Genomic DNA, 19,078 nt, shown 5'->3' on the forward strand with positions numbered 1-19,078 from the left:
CTGTCCTTTTTCATCTGTATTACTTCGTTTATCTTTCACAGATTTCTAACAAAAAAAAATTTCGCCCAGGCTGATAGCTTACACGTTTCCAGATTTGAATCTCTACTCATCTAATCCGTATGAGATGATCAGTAGATGTATTTTAACCCCAAAAAACACCTCTGTTGAAGACATCAATGAAATGATGATTCAGAGGTTTCCTGGACAGCTTTTTACTTATACAAGCTCTGACCAAACTGTTGATCAGAGATTCCAGGCAGATTATGAGGACTTTTTGAATTCTCAAAATCCAAAGGGTCTTCCTCCACACAAGCTCATGCTAAAAGAAAGTTGTCCCTTAATCTTGCTCAGAAATCTAAATCCAGCTGAAGGATTGTGCAATGGCACAAGACTTATTTGTCGGCAGCTAAGACGGCACACTATCTGTGCTGAGATAGCTTTTGGTCAGTATAAAGGGAAAAAGATTTTCATTCCCAGAATCCCATTGCAGACACCTGATAATGAAAAAAATGGGATTCCATTCATCAGAAGACAATTTCCAGTTCGCCTTTGTTTTGCAATGACAATTAACAAGGCTCAAGGCCAAACTCTTGACTATGTTGGTGTATATCTAAAGGAGCCCGTATTTTCTCATGGCCAACTATACGTTGCCTTGTCCAGAGCAAAGACTGCTGATGCAGTTAAAGTCCTCATACTTCCAGGAACTTTTGCTGAAATCAAAACTGACTGCAAAACAAGAAATATTGTGTTTGATGAAATATTGCAGTTGTCTAATTGATCACTTGCACTGTTCGTAGGTAGCTTGCACATTTAAATGTTTTTAGCTTTTGTTTTCAGAACTTATACTTTGATTTTACCTTCCAAACTGAAATCCCTTGCTTATTTACTCTTATTATTGCTAACGAGTGCAGGATGTGCACTATATTATCTATCAATGATGTTGAGGTCGGTATGGAGAAATGGACAGCAAAGGTCACTGTCCAGGAGAAACAGCAAGTTACCTCATCACTTAGCACACCAACTAGGAAACAGAAGTTTATCTTCATTGATTCTGAGGTATTCAGTGCACTTGACCTTCTATTCTCAAAATCTTATGTGATAAACTTAGGACTTTAAACGCTGCTCATTTGTCGACCATCATAATATTTCTTTTCCAGGGATCAAAGGTTGAAGGCATCATATTTAATGCTGATATTGCTATAATGAGCCCTAGAATAGAGGTTTACAAAAAATACCTCATCTCCAATGCTCAGGTCAAAAGAATCCCTGAAAACTTTAGAACCACTGAGCTAGCAGTCCAATGGATAATCACCAGTCGAACAATTATTGAAGAGATTGTAGACAATGAGGATGTTATGGCTGCAAAGTTTACGTATACAAACTTTACGGACTTGGCACAGTACATGGACCGCAAGGACATTTCTGTTGGTCAGTAGCTTTCTTTTTAACCATACTGATGTACCTTGGTTATTATATGCTTTAAGTCTTATTTTTTGAATTCCTCTCACTAGATATTATGGGAATTGTTATTGCTGCTTTGGATGAAAAAACTGTCACCGTAAATTCAAAGGAAGCACGAGTCCAAAAACTAGTTCTTGTTAATGAAGAGTAAGGAATCTTTGCTTTTGTATACAATGACTATCTGGTGTTGCAGATTGCAGCCTTTTCCAAACAAAAAAATTAATAGTTTCTCTGTTTCAAATATGTCAGATTGCAGACACTTATGCTGTCTATGTGGAATGCTTTTATTGACAATGAAGGCTCCAAGATTATTTCGGAAATTCAGAACTATCCTGTTCTTATTGGAAGAAGGCTAAAGGTTCAAAATTATAATGGTGAGTATAACAGTTGCCGGTTACATGTTTTGCCATCTAACCTTTTCCATCTGTTCATTTTTTCAAATCACATGTTGCTTCCCCTTTTCTTTTTTTAAGGAGTGGCTCTTTCTACTTGGTTTGATTCAGCAATTCTTGTGAATCCACCTGTCCAAGAAGCAAGGGAACTCAAGAACTGGTTCTGCTCTTATAGTTTTCAGTATTTGTTGCTTATGGACTTTATATACATTATCTGTTTCTTGACAATCAGAGATACTTACGAGCTGGTGCCACTCTTTTATTTTTCAACCTCGAGTACGCAATAAAAAAATGCTCTTTTCCCTGCTTGCCTTACCATTTTAATAACCTATACACAGGGCAAGTAGAAATGCCAAATGCCTTGCAGACATTGTTGCAAAGAGAACATACAGTCGATACAATCCTGATCTCTCTTTCCAAGCAGATCAAAAAATTACTGATATATCAAATATCAGCTCAAAACACAAGGTACTGTCTTGATTGCAGCATTATCAGTGGATTTCAGCCTTCAAATAGTTTGACTAATTCATATACTAGCTTTATTCTCAGAATGTGTGGGTGAAAGCATCATTCTCATTTGATCACATTTTTCAAAAATTTTGGTACATGGGGTGTGAAAATTGCTTCCGCTCCACGTCTGCTGACTATGGTGTCTTGTTCATGTGTAATACTTGTAAACAAAAGCACAAGTCTGAACCAAGGTCTGACCATCATTACTTTATTTGTTTCTTATCATTTCTTCTGCTACTGCTCATTACATTATCATTTCTTTTCCTCTGTTGTGCCTTATATAAAACTTGCATATTTAATAGGTGTAAATTTGATGTTGACCTCTCTGATGACACCGGAACAGTCACAGCCACAATGTTTGGCGATTTAGCTGAGAAACTGCTAACGTTCACAGCAAAAGAAGCAATGGAGCATTATTTTCAGGTTTACTCTTACCATGCCGCGTCAGCACATATGTATGTGTATTTATGTATATGTATATAAATTCTTTTGTTTTGTCCACTGCAGAATATGGTGTTACCACTTGAGGTTCTGCATGAAGACCTAAAATCCAAGAAATTCCTTGCGTACATTAGACCTGTACAGGTTCCCTTGGCTGATGCAAAACAACGTTTCACAATGGTATACTACAAGGAAGCTTCTGATGAACAAGTTTCTGTTACAGGCTCCAGTGAACAGGCCTTTACTTGTCCTTCATCAGGTTATAGCCTTTACTTAATCATCTTTGTTTCACATGTGCATGAATAGACCTATTTGTTTTTCTATAGAAGAGGCATCTTACTGAATCAGGTATGGTTACTACTTTTCAGCAGGCGGAACGTCTTCTTCAAAAGCTAAAGTTTGTCTTCTTCAAAAATTTGACGAGTCAGATGAGCAGAGGCAATTAAGCTCTGAAGCTCTTCAGACCAGCCCCAAGAAAAAAGCTAGACAAGCTTAGAATTGTTTCCTTTCCAAGCAAACTATCTTTTTTCCTGCGTTGGCTCCTAGGTGCCTTTTTGTGTGGTGAAGGACACCAAGTCTCAACATTTTTAAGACCACTATCATGCTACTGATATGCCTTGCAAATGCTCAGGGATTTTCATGATTCTGAACTTTGTATTTCTACACACTCTTACGTTTTGCCTGTTAATTTGCATGCCTTTTGCAACTTAATTTGAAAACGCCATAATCTATAATGTTACCACATCAAGTACAATAATCGCTATAATCATCCTGTACCATTCATTTTGTTTGGAATTAGCATTGACTGCCAGCAGCAAAGAACGTTCCACTCTCCAGTGCATTTATCAAAGCTTTTACCTTTCCAATTCATTCCTTCTGGAACAATGTGCGATGACTTAACTGTTGCCTTCAAACATCAAACCACGCTGCATCTTTCCAAGACTGCCTTTTCTGCATCCATTACTGATCCTACAGCTATTAGTTCAGCCACTTTAAATAAATTCACTGGTTACCAGATACTCTTACAGGCCAATTAATGCTATCTGTTCATGTTATGAAGGCCCTATATATATATTTGCCAAGAACAACCTTCTAAAATATTCAGCCTCAAAAGCTAATTACACTTATAACAACCAAGTATGGAGTTCTCTGAAAGCGTTGAATCCTCCAGTCTTCCGCCAAATATTACCGGCAGCATGGAATGCTGCTTCTTCTTTAGGAGTAGCGGTTCTAAGCAGGTACTTTTGATTCTGTATAGTTTTTTTCCTCATGACATGTGCCTTCTTTAACGATAACCAAAGTTTTTCAAAATAATTAGATATTCCCTGCTCAATTTCTGCTGCTTCTAAGAAACCATCAACAGCGTACAATAACTATTCGAGAAGGCTATAGAACATGGACTATCAGCATTTTAGAAACTTGGTTTGGAGAAGGTTGGCAAGACTTCTGCGAGAATAATATCATCCATGAAGACGACACAATGTTCCTTCGACATTCCGGAAACTTGGTGTTCGACGTCCTCCATTACTCAGCAACAAAAACGCATGGCTACTTACCTTGGAGTCATCCACTACCTAGTTTGTTGGATGCTCCAGAACATGTTATCGCAAAAAGTTAGTTTTCTCATGCTTAAACACTTCCAAATTTTTAGCATTGTCCTTGTTTAATTTGCTAGCTTTGTACGCTTACCTTTTTTATGAAACACAGAACAAAGAATGCATTGTCAGAGAGTAGCATCAGCAATGAAACCAGATTTCGTTCAAGACATCGCTGATGGTCTATCATTCTATGAGATCTTCACTCAGGAAAACCAACATAATTTTGTAAGCTTCAGTTATCTCTTGTTTTATTTTTTCATTCGCTGCTTTCTTTCCCACTAATAACTTTTTCCTTTTGGTGAACAACAGAAAGTGCCCAAATTTGTATCCTTCTTCATACACGGTGACAGAACTCCTCTGGTCACCCTACGAACTGGAAACAAGACAATCACTGTTGGAATGCGTCGGAGACGGTTTGCAACAAATTGGAACACATTTGCTTTTGAGCATCAGCTACAATTTGGCGACGCTTTAGTATTTATCCCTGAAACAAAGTCCTGCTATACTGTCCTCATCTTCGACAAGCATGGAGTCGAAAAGTTGTTCCCCTGGTACAATAAGTTCTGCATCTTCTCTGATGCACCAACCAGTAAAACTTAGCCAACTTCTTTTACGTTTATTCCAGGAGAAACCTTGTCCTTCTTATATGTTCACTAAGCATGTGAATGCCAGCTTCTATTGTCTTTTATTTTTTCCATAGGGAATTTACCTTTGCAGTACGCAGATTTATTCCAACCATTCAGGGAATTGCAGCCAAATTAATGTTCTTTAATTCTATCAAATACAGGAAATTATTTTGCCTGCATGGAGTTATCTCTTCACTTTAAATGGCTACAATTTTTTATAAACTTGTTGCACTAACAGTGGGACAAATATTTAAGTTTATTATATTCTACTTTAATTATCCCCTTTTTAACTAATGCCAGGTTGTCCATTTCCTTAATTTATAATTGCATTCCGCTGCTCACCAAATCCCACGTAAGATGGCAACAAATAAATTTCTGCTAGCCTTTGGATTCTTGATTTAGATGGCTGTGTCATTTGAATTAATGGTTAGTGTATCCTTTTTTCCATCTTTTTAATTATCTCCCCTACACCACCTAATTTTTACTCAACATACTACAAATACAAATTACAGTACTTTATTAAATTCATGCTCTGTAACGCTCCTCCTGGGCATTACATTAATTCTTTACCGTGCGCAAGCACGGTATATTTCTGCTAGTTATACAAAAAGGTGCAGGTTGACTTGACCAATTTGGAGTGCAATAATTTTATTTTTCTACAGTAGATGTCTTTGTAAGGGGACCTGGGCTATTGGTAGTGACCCTTTTTATGCTTTTTTTTTTTCATAATTGGACAATTTGGAAGATTCCTTCTGATTTGGACCTCTGAATATTTACAAAGTGTGACAGTAAAATAAGAAGTATTTCTTGTCCAAGCTTGCAAAGGTATCTTTAGAATTTTGATTCTCAATATGCCTCTTGTCATGTTTTGACCCATTGAATTGCTTTCGTGTCACCAAATGGGAGAGGAGATGATATAAAATTTAGAGCCAATTTAACGGTGCTCGTTAAAATATATTTCAGGTATTATATTTTTTTAAATTGTAAGATTAATTAGAAAAAATAAATAAATACAAAAGAGAGCCGGTAAGATTAGACAAGAAAGCATATAAATGCAAGAGAGGATAATAATTGTTAGTATATTTATATGCTGATAGGTTAAGTAAATTTTAAATGTGTTAATGAATGCCGAATGGACAACCATTAGAAAAATCCTAAAAATTATATCAAAATCCACTAGAATTCATACATTCAATAAGTTCCTTTTGGACAATGTCATGAATATTTTAGTACAAGGAAAAATGTGCAAAGACATTTTATTTGCTCATTTTCCCTTTTGAAAGATGTAAGTAATTTTCAATTGACATCTTTTTTTTTTTTTGGGTAAAACTTGAAAGAATTTTAAACAAAAATCTAAAACAAAGTTTTTATTTTCTTGATTAAGGTTCAACTTTCAGCCTCAGGTGGGTGATTGAAGTAACTAATAAAGAACAAATCTATATTAGGGTGTTTGACCGTTGGTACAACATAACTCTATGATTAACATACAAAATTCTCTCTAATTTCTATAGCTAACTAGTTTTGTACCCATTCGTTGAACGGGAATCGTCGAAAAATAATAAACTTTAGTCAATTTATAAAAATGTCGATATAAAATACATATTTAATGTATAATCTATTATAACTTGTCTTAAGTATATTACTATGTGCGCATTGTAATGTAAAGTATTTTTATAATATAAATTTGAACATCTAATTCAGTGAATAATAATTCAAAAATAGAAAAAATAACATTCAACAATACCATAACATTCAAAAACTTGAAAATAAATAAAAAGTGCAGTAAATAGTATCAAATAATATTCTACTATTCAAAAACTTGTTTTTATTTTTTTCTGTTTGAACATTCTCCTCGATTTGTCTGTGCAAATCAGCATTTATTGATTTTCTATTATCATTGCATGATAGCAAAATAGGATAACTAAGTATAAAAAAATAAATGATTTATCGTATTCAAGTTTGTGTATAACAATACGTAAAGATTATAATTAAGTAAACGACCAGACTCTTTTAATTAACTAATGAACTTGCAGATATATCTAATAGAGATATTTATATCTCTTGTATTTATATCGCATTACTTTCCAGTGCCTTTTGTTTTTGGTTGTTTTTCCTGAAGGCAAATTAACAAACATCGTAGTATATGATCATAAAAATCAATTAACAAACATTTTATCATTTATTCCTATAAAAATATATTATCATTTATTCCTATATATCTAATAGAGGAGATTTATGTCTCTTTTATTTATATCGCATTACTTTCCAGTTCCTTTTTTGGGTAGGAAATAAGAATCATATAATATTAAGAATTTTTATAGAAAATAAGAATTGATATATATCTAAACAAAAAAGGAGCAAACCACGTAGGAAACTACTTACCGTCTCGTTAAGCCACGTAGGAAAGAGAAAATATAAAGGGATAAGTATGAGGGTACGACTTTATTATATATATATATATATATATATATGATATAGACAATCTGTATACTTTCCATCTTTTCTAGTCAAGCTAAATACAATGTGATTTAAGCCAAAAAAAAAAATAGAAGATTTTTTTGGCATAATATTGTTACTCGAGTTGTATTTAAAAGTTATTTTTGACAAATTCTATGTGATTTGAGTCAAAACCAATGAGAGATTTTAAATAATCCACATAATTTGGCAAAGCACCATCTTGAGTTACAATGGAAGAATTTAAACTTCACATTTACTCCCACTATTAGAATGTTCTCTTCTCTGAATCTGATTCCTTTATTAGCAGAATCAACTAATAACGTAGAATTTATTTGTGGCCTATGTATGGGATAGTATCACTTATACTACTTATAAGTCTAAAATATCATAAGGGCAAAATTTTCCTCCAATGCCACATATTTTACTTTTTTATTACAAACTTTCTGCTAATCAACTTTAAAATAGACCACTCAACTTTTACAACTTTCAATTTTGTAGAATATTTGACGGCCATTTCGACCTATTATTTTTTTTTTTCACTAAGTACTCTTTTATTAATCGTGCCTACGTACAAAAATTATGTTAATGAAATGAAAGGGCAAGAAGATGCCCATTGGCAAACCGGTGATTTGGGCTTTGTCAAATGCCAAAACTTTAGGTGGAAAATTTCTAATTTAAAGGTGCCAAAATTCTATGGAAAGATGCCAGTGGTTAAGTTTGCAAGATAGAAGAAATTTTGGGGTGCAATTCTGAAATTCTGAGAATGAGAGTACTGATTTGTTCGGGGTGGTAAAAAAGAAACAAAATAAATTTCAAAATTCATGCCAGCATATTTTAGCTCGAATCAAGCTCCGGTGGTGGTATACCATCCGAACTTGACCAGAAAACTATTTAACTTTCGCAGACAAACTCCAACTTCAATAACTTTTGAGGATAAACCACGAATATGTTTAAGTCAAATTAGTAATAGCCAAATCCAATTATCTAAGGCATTCCATATTAATTTGCATACTACTTGTATGTAGTATTGGGTTAGTTCAATAACTCTTGAACATAAACTGCGAATACAAAGTATAATTTTTTTTTAATCTATTGTATCCGTTAATTTTTTGGATCATTAAAGTACTAATGAAAGTAAATATTTTTTTTTTGTAGGAATGAAAGTAGCACTAACACTCTAACCAACTTTTAAAAGAAGGAAATTAATCGGAAGAAGTCAGTTGCTTTTTAGTTGGAATATTGCAGTTTTATTTCTTTATGTCTTTCACTAGTCTCAATTGAGTCTTTTGTGTTTCAATTTGTACTCATGCCCACTTAATTAGTATCCTGCATAATGACCAAAAATAAAATAAAACATAAACTTGTATCCCTCACATTTGTCCTACATATCTTATGCAGTTTGATTAATGTCAACTTAGGTCTTGTTTGATAACCAATTCAGCAAGAAACTTAATGTTAAGGTAGTCTACCCTCAAAAAAAAAAATGTTAAGATAGTCTAAACCGAACATGTAAATTAATTAATAATAAAAAGAACATCTAAATTAATTAAGTACGTTATACTGAAATTTCTAGACAAAATTTGATCCAAAAAATAATTGATAGGCTATTTACTTATCATTTAATGTGTTATACATTTAAATGTATTAGATTTTGTACTTAACAATTTAATAAATTAAGACTTCAGACTCTGATGGAGATAATCCTTACATTTATTGGGCAAAATCATTAAAAAAAAAAACTAGTGAAAGTATCGTACAAATTCAATTACAATATCATTTCCTTGGTTTTTTAGATCATAAGGTCCAATTGTCCAATTATGTTCAATGGTTGATATCCTAATCAGTATCACATGTACAGGGATCAAGAATGCAGGCTTCTCCTACGTGTGCATCAAGTCAATTTACAAAATTTCATTTGTGTGTACAAAAATAATCAGCTTCATACGAAAGTATTTATCATAGATCAATATTAATTAGATATTTTTTCGTATGTAATTATTCCCAAAAGAAAAGAAAAAATATGGTTTGTCAAAAATGTTCTTGAACCATTTCATCAAAAGCTACGTTATCCAGAAATTTCTTCTGCTAACTAATATGACCCCATTTATACCCCAAACTCAACGAGGGCAAGGCCCTCCATGATGTAGGGTTTTCTTGGGCTAATATGACTCCATCAAGCATCTTTTGATGTTAACTAACTAATAATATCTAAATTGTGAGATCTCAACCTCAGTAATAAAATTTCTGTTTGCCCTTTTTATCAAAAACAAAAAAAAAAAAAAAAAAAAAAAAAAAGAAGAAGAAAAGTGCGAGATGAGATCTCAACCTCTGTGGAGCATCTTTGGGACCAAACAAAAAATCACCCCCACCCAAAAACACACTTCCTTTTCCATTGTGCCTGTGTTTGTTTATTGCCATATTTTAGTTACAAAACACCAAAGACGCCAACCCATTATCTTGATGATCGAGCTTCCTGTTGTGGAATCACAAGACAGCTCGAAACCCTTTGAAGATTAGATTAGTCGCTCAAGATATCATAATCAAATCATCCTTAGATTGTCCTCTTTTGTTACTATAATACTACTACTAGACTTTTGACTCCTTTGTCCTAGCTAGTACAAAGAAAACAGCAGATATATCATTGTCACATATGTTCAAATCTTTCCTTGAGACTCTCTCTTTACTGTTTGAATACCATGAAACTTACAAGCGTGATTTTCTTTCTTATCCTGGCTACCTTCTTGTGTTTGTTGTTTCTTACTCTAGGCAAAGAAGAATCAAATCAGATGGTGATAGGTGGTTCTGCAAGCTCCACCAATACAGTAAGTGTTGCGTTAGCATAAAGTCTGTAAAACAGCCCAAGATAGATGAATATTATTAATGGGTTTTTGTTTATCTTCTCAATGAGTTGGATGCAGGTAAAAGCTGAGTGTGAGAAGGAGAATAGTGTTCATGAGTGCAAACAAGGCAAGATTAATGGATCAGAAGATAGTAATACGATTTTAGAGAATGAAGACTACATCTATACTCAGTCTCTTCCCTAAGTAGGTGAAGATTTGGTTTCCATCATATATATTTGTCCTGATCAGTTCTTTTGACTAGTATTCAAGGCAAAAAACAAAAAAAAACAAAGAAAAAATGTGCCCAACTAGTGCTCCTCCTTCTTCCTTGTCTTTAAAGAAACTTTGCCAATTCGTAAGATGAAATCTTCAATATTCTTCACTTTATTTTGTTTGCATTGCAGTACTCAAGGAAAATGGTTATCCAGCAGGTGATTTTGCACTTTTTTTTTTCTTAGGTTTGTTATGAGGCCAAATTGAATTGTTGAATAGCATCAGAATTCTTTAAAACTCGCAAAAACACACCAGTCTGGCAGATCTTGGCGAGCGCTCTTAGATATTAATAACAAAAACAGAAAAACTCAAAAGTGATATTTAATGGATTTGTAGCTGTATCTAAATCTTCTTGAGCCATTAATTTAAAGATTTAATTTTGATTTTGTTAGCATTGATTTTGGTAAGGATTGTGCCGTCCATATTGGTTATTGATCACTTCAACTCGAAGGAGGAGTGGCCATGCAGTACCTATACTCCAAAGAAGTTAAAACACATGCAAATGAAGCTCCCATTCATGAAGAATGAAGAAGATCCATTGCTATTTAGCTAAATGTTACCCAAAAAAAAAAAATTTTTCCCAAGAATTCATAGGCATATATTGGATTTATAGAGCGCTCTAAACAAAGATATATGCATCATCACGAACTTATTTCATGATATAACATTATAAGACAGTCATTCCTATTTTAAAAAGAAAAACCAATATTTAACTGCCAAAGTAATGTTTTTATTAAATGGCTATTGAATTCATTGTCAAATATTTATTTGCTTTGATTTATTGTACTTAATCAAAAGTATTTTCCCATTCATTAGTTTTATCTGCCGATCCTAGAGCTTATATTACTTTAAACTCCTTGTGTATGTATAGGATTTACTATTTATTCTTCCTTTCAAGCTACAAGCTTGGTTGCTCTCAGGATCTTGTTGAGAACCATGGCAGATAATGATATGCTGCTATAAGCATAGAAATGTAAATTGAAAGGAACAAGTAGGGAAAATTGATTTCATCAGGGGCTATAACGAAATCATTCCTTCCAAGGATCACAAAACCACCAACCCAAAAAAAAAAAAAAAAAAAAGAGAGAGAGAGATGATCTGTGGATCTCAAATACCCTTGCACTGCTATTTTTTGTGGGCTAGCAAAAGCAAATGCAAAGTCAAAATTGTGCAAGCCCTTTGATGATTCTTTTGGTAGCAATTGAGATCTTTTTTTTTTTTTTTGGGCAAAGATTAGAGCCAGATGACCGGATCTATAGAATTTCTTGTTTCCACTAAGAACTGAGAATAATAAAATTACGGATAAAAGCAATGCAAATGAAGGCTGCATTACCTGATATTGTGATTCGCCCGGAAAATTACAAAAGAAGAGATTAATCGGATCAAAAGCCTCTTCTGTTGAATTACTGTCTAATTATGTAATTTTTATAATATTTGGTGTAAATTGATACAACTTTAGTGTAAATTTTGGAGAATTGAGTTTGTCAGGTCATGAAACTAAACTAAAATAAAAAAATCACGATTGCATCAAACTATACGAGCTTACAGTAAAAGTTGTAAGAGTTATATAAAATAGACCAAAATGAACAGATATCAACCGGAGAGGCACCTGATCTACGTTAATCTCGTTGGTGGATGAGGATTCAAATCAAGCCAGATTAGAAGGTGCAAAGATAAGAGGAAGAGTATTGAGTTAAAAAAACTCATAAAGAAAAAGAAAAAGCTAAAACTTGGCAACTTCTCAAGAAATATGTAGTACATGGATCTCCAGCAAGTCTCACTGCAGTAATTGGTTTGGCACATGATGTAATTGAACTAATAAAGACTAGGGAGAAGGCCCATGCAAAGCATGGGAGTTTATACCTATGGTTTTGTTAAATAATTTGGTAATGTTGGATAATTTGTTTTTATCTTAGGCAAGGCATGCTATTAATGGTTGCCAAAAATGTCATACCATGTTTATCTAAACATTGCATATTATTATAATAGGTAATCAGTTGAGAGAATTAAAAGTTTTGGCAACCATAGTGAAGGGATAATAGACATAGTTATAGTTCAAATTAAGGGTTGATGCTTAAGTAAATAACTGAGGTAGCAGTCTCGCAATCTTTTCTATTGAAGAGTAGGTGATATAGGAATGAGAAAAGACACAATTAGGTTTCTACTTCTCTAGGTACGGTACTTCTTAATTGGTAGTTGAGCACCTTCTGCAGAATTTTGAGTTTTAGTAATTGTGGTCGGAACTTCTAGAGTGGAGCTTGGTTTTGTTGTTACTTCTGAAGACTTCTGTGTCATGAGTTCAACTAAATTCAGTAAGAAAATAACATAGCATATGAATATAGAGATTTGTCTACTCAAATAGTAATTTCAATCCACACACACCAACTCATGCACTTAACTATTGAAATAAAACATTGCATCACCTGTAATATACTTTTAAAACTGGATCAATCATTCAAACACTTGCTAAAATCGCCACATAGTTGTAATCAATGCAATAAAATTGAAATCACATTTAAACAACAGACAACATGCATCAAGTGGAAATACACAATTACCTTGTACCTTGAGGAACAAAATGCAATCTAAGAAAATTTGCCCACACTTCACCCACCTACAATAGCTATTACAAAAGTTAAATTAGGAATTTTTATTGTGCAAACAAAGCTATACAGTTAACAAAGCGAGAAGAAAGAGTGAAAATGAGCATACCTCTACAAATCTGATTCTAATGGTGTGAAATAGAAACATCTGAACCCACAGTTTTTATATTAATGACTGCCATTATTACCACTTAGTTCAGAAACTAATCTATAAATGGTGGAGAAAATAGGGGGTCTTCAGTTACAACTTGTAATGTTGAACTCAAATGATTCTTAATCTCTCACACTTTAATGAGCTCTTCAACATGCTGCAATTACCGGTTCAAATGAGTGTGTTTTGTTGGAAGAATGCAATTAATGTTTCTTAAACTTAACGATGAAGAGCACAAAATTTCCGACGGTTACAATTCACAAAGAGTTTTCAAATGGTTCTTCTACTTTGGGCAATTAATATTGTCTTAAACACATTTAATTCAATAGGATGGCTTTCCCCCAATTCACCTCACTTTCTTTGTGTTTTAATCATCATCTCACAAAGGGCACTTTAGTAAACTTATATCCCAATGAGCATGGCCCACTTGTACTGTGTGGATTACTTGTATGATGCTTATACAATCTCTAAATTGCTCCTTAAAATATCAGATAAAAATCACCCAACAGACAAACTATAACTCCTTTATATATATATATATAGGATATAGGATATGATGCTTATACAATCTCTAAATTGCCCCTTAAAATATCAGATAAAAATCACCCAACAGACAAACTATAACTCCTTGTTATATATATACTAGGGGGAAAAGCCCACGCAACGCATGGGAGTTTGGTGCATATAATTAAGGATGGTTAATAATTATTATTTGGCATTTTCTAGTATAAGGATTGAAGTATGACAATTTTTATTATGTAATATTAAATAAAAAAATCATAAGTTACATATTGAGTTAAAAATATATATAATATGCAATAAAACATAATTATAAGATACGATCAACTATTTTGCATCTAATCTAGTATAATAAAATACCTATTTATATCTGCTCATGCACTTTAGGGATATTAAAATTTGTTGTTTAGTTTAAATTTGATTTTGATATGAGGGCAATCCACCACATTATCTTGTCATATAAATGAGATTTGAACAATTAGCATACTTGAAGAAATCATTGCTAGTGGAATTTCGGTTCTTGCAAGCCAAATTCTTGAATTTATATTTGATTCCAAGGACATATATCATCACAATGCTTTCACATTGAGCAAGCAATTAATTATAATTTATTGTATGATTTAGGACATATAACAAAGCATCTCCTTCTCGATAGGGGTTACAATCACGAAATATTAGTTTTGTGTTAGTTGCAAAGATATACAACAACTAACATACTAATTTAGAGGAATAATTACCTCAAAAAAGTACTAAAGCATCTTAATCCACTCAATTTAAGAAAAATAATTAAAAGTAATGAGGTACATACTTTATATTTGTAGCCAAATAGTTTTAAATAGATAGTTAAACATATTGGCAAATCAGATGAAGTGAAAAATTATCTAAATGGAATAGTCAATAAAGTAGCAAACGATTTGAAAATTACCCAAACTAATAGTTAAAACAACAAAAGAAGTAGATGCAATTTATAAATGGGAAAATTTATGATGATAAACTTATTTTAAACCATAAATAACAATTAAAAAATGTGGTCTCTTTCTTATCAAGCTTGTCTAACATGGGCAATTGAATTAAAATACTAAAAAATTATTGCATATACAACTTGCAATATTACAGATTTTTTACAACAAAAAAAGTAAATTGGTTAAAGAAAACATACCTATTGAAAAAGGTGTTGCAAAATAGGGAAGAAGAGTAACTAATGTAACAACATCCGAATTCAATATGCTGCATGACTGTGGTGGAACAAAACCTATAAGCAAATGAAATGAATTTGAATAGATGGGGGTTACTATGATAACAGCCAAAAAACCAGACTTCTCTACTAATTGACATTAATTGTGTCTTAACATCTATATATCATAACTTTGCAAATAACTAATGAGAAAGGCTTGAAAAAATTAAAAGACTTAGATGTTAATACAATTAAATGATTAGAAGGGCTTTTATGTAATTTTACTAAAACACAAGCTGAGTTCAGACTATTCAGTTGTACCCAATGTTTAATCGGATATCAAATTTACCCCTAGTTTTAAATGTTTAAAAGGACATCTAAGTAATTAGAACAAAATTAAATTAGTTATAATGACTCATATTCAATACTCTAATTGCACTTCAAACACTCTCACATTTCCAAAAAAATCCCACCCTTGCAGTTGAAATTCAAGCCCTAAACTCATTCTTATATAGTATAAGGACTAGGGAGGGAGAACCCCCGCAACGCGTGGGAATTTGGTACTTGTGATTGAAGATAATTAATAATTATTGTTTAATATTTTGTAGTATAAGAACTGAAATATGATAATTTTATCATGTGATTTTAACAGAAAATTTATAAGTTACATAGTGAGTCAATAAAATAATGTGCAATGAAATATCCTTATCCCTATACTATATAAGAATCAGTTATGATCAAAGGTTACGTTTGAATTTCGACCGTAAAGATAAAGGTAGTTAGAAAATGTAAGAATATGTGAAGTGCAATTGAAAAGTATCCAAAATTTTTTTCTAAAACTTATCCAAGATGATAAAATATTTAAAAGTATCAATGGGACCCCTCATCTCCCGAATCTATATATATTCGTAAAAGATCTCTCAAGTAATGCTTTTAATTTCTCCCTCGACTTAAGCTCAACTTGAATTATCAAGTCAAGTTTATCCATCAATCACTTTATGTCCAATCTAATCTAAAATAACTTTATTTTAGACTAACTATTTATATAATTGGTAGACATAATACGACTTAATTACATGTTTCTTATAGAGATAATAATGCCCAAAAATGATAGAGATAAGAAACTTAAGTGGTCTCTTTAAAGTTTTGTAGAAACGATTCAGATTTGATTTTTTTTTTTTTTTGCTAGGGACATTTCTTCATAATCTTATAAATAAGTTCAAATCTGCATAATTGTTAAATATCTAATTTGAAATTACCTTGATTATAAAAAATTGGTGCAAATAATATTTTCTAAATTTGAAATTATAGGAAATGGTAACTAAAATCAGAAGAAATTGCTTATATGAATTTGAATTACAAGCTATGGTAGAATCTGCTTAATGATATTTTCTAATATTTACTTGTATAATTATCCAATATAACAACTCTGCGTAATTGACTCGTTTGAACTATGAATAATAGTTGCAATCAAATCAAGAAACATTATTTATTAGTGTATAGTATAAAATTATGGTAAATGAATTAATACAATGCAATCAAAATGGTGCTGTAGCTGAAGCATTTAAACTCATCAAATTCCATTACAAATTCTTTTAGATAACATGTTAAATAATATCGCAAAACGAGTTGTCAAAGTACAAAAGCAAATTTTTTGTATTTGGAATTATATAAACAACAGAGTACAAGAATGAGATCATAACATGGAAAGCAAATAGAGTACAAATTACATCTTAGTACTATGTAGCATGATTAATTTTCTTTTTTAGTTTCAATGAAGGACAAAATTCTAAGTTAATAAATTTTACAATTATAAAATTTCCAATTAAAATAAACACAAGCTGAATTCCAAATCATATTACATGAAAAACTAAATAAAAATAACTACTTGAACCATACTTTATCTATAATATAAAATGCCATAATAATTCTATTCAACCATCAAAAATTTTGTCAAGCATTAAACCATTGGCAGAATCACCAGGCCTCGATTCCATCCCTTCTTGCTATGCTTACTGCAACACCTACACCCATAAGCCTATTGCCTCATAACCTCAAGTTTCAATCCCTAACATTATTTTTTCATACCTTACTTTGAACAATACTGATTAGTATCTTCAAGCTATCTGAGACTTTGGAAGAAGATGTCAAGATTGGGGTTTCTTCATGGTAACTACCAGATCATTCCTTTTTCTTTTTTTTCCTTTTCATTTGGGAATTTGGATTCCTAGCAATTTAGTAGCAACAAGACACTGGGAATTCTAGAAATTCAGACTCCCTTCTTTTCTAGAACTGTCAAAATACATAGTTTAAATGATACATAGTATGTGACGACGCGTGTAGGTGATAAATCACGACATACCAGAAAGTCTAATGAATGCAATATTTGATGTTAGCAACTTGGCCGAGGAGGAGAAGATGGGATATGAAACTAAGCATATGTTGGATCCAGTGTGGCATGAGCTTCAATGCTTCCAAAAGCAAATCGATCTTCTTCAGGTTTGGAGGGACTTCTTCAAGATCATCGTCCTACTTGCTTTTGCAATGCCCTCATGTTATACCCTATTCTAATTAAACTTTGACTTAATATCTATAACTTATAAGTAACAAATTTATAAGAACAAATAAATTCCGTTACTTTAAAAATTAGTTTTACACAACTTCATTCAATGAATTATAAGCAAGGTGATAAAATTGCTAACCTTATTCAAGATATATGCAACAAAACCCGATTTTGATACCAATTTCAACCTATTTCACAAATACAAGAACCAGAAAAATAGTACAATTAGTTAGTTTTTGGAATTAGAATTATCAAAAAGCAAACTATATGGAGTTTTTGAATAAACCAATCATAAAAAAAAAACCACCTCAAACCCAAAGAACTCACGTCAATTTAAAGGAAAAGCTATGCCTTCCACCAAATATTTAATAACCATAATAAAACCAAAGAGGCGAAACAAAAAAAGAAGAAAGGCTATCGACTGAACACGGATGCATAACTATGGCGATGGTTGTTTAGGACAATCGGCTGAACCTGGGGTATAACTATGATAATGGTTGTTCAGGTAATAATTAGGTTAATTAATTGTAATTAAAATCCAATTATGTAAACATCCAATTAATTCCTTAACGGATGAGAAAGACTTTAGGAAATTGGAAGGTTTGGGTGTTAGTATAATAAATGATTAAAAGGTCTTTTATGTAATTCTATCAAAACACAATCTTAATTCAGTTGTATCTGATACTCAACTTGGCACCAAACATTGTCACTTACCGAACTTGCCTCTAGTCTTAAATGTCTGAAAGGTTATATAAGTAATTATAACAAAATTAAAGCTGTAATAACTTGTACTTAATGCTCTAATTGTATTTCAAACACTCTTACATTCCCAAAATAACCCAACCCCTTACGGTTGAAATCTAAAAACTATCTTTACCCTGAACTCGTTCTTATATGGCAAAAGGATAGGAAACTTTTCATTCAACAAGCAATACAAGGAAACTCTACGGTCCATCTTGCTACTCTTATGACATACTTCTTGAATGTTGTGAAGGTGATTATTATATTGATTGCCCCTAACCAGAATGTCTGCTATAGTACATTGAATGGTCGAAACACCACTCTCTGTTAGAACCTGGCTCCCACCTTAGTTACTCAGGCTAGAGATGCAAGTCTTTTCCTCGTTGATTTTTTTTTTCTTGTACTTTTAGTTTGTAGTTCAAGTGTTCAACTTCCATTGGTTTCGCCAGATTCGTTTCATGTGATTAGCTACTGCTGAAGAAACGACAAAACATACTTCAAGACAGCATGAGCTATCATGGTTGAAGATGTCAAACTTTCACACGGAAATCAGATTAAGTATTGGCTTCTGCACATGGACATCCAACCTACGGACAGGTACAGCTCAATGACTTGGACGAGCGTGTGTTATCCAAGAAGCCAAATAGAATAGGAGATGGAGATAGAGAGAGGTACACGAAAGATAGATACTTCCTTTTGTCTCTTACAATACCAGACTTAATCTGGTAC

Source organism: Coffea arabica, chromosome 7c (genome assembly GCF_036785885.1).
Source record: "Coffea arabica cultivar ET-39 chromosome 7c, Coffea Arabica ET-39 HiFi, whole genome shotgun sequence".
NCBI classification, from domain to species: domain Eukaryota; kingdom Viridiplantae; phylum Streptophyta; class Magnoliopsida; order Gentianales; family Rubiaceae; genus Coffea; species Coffea arabica.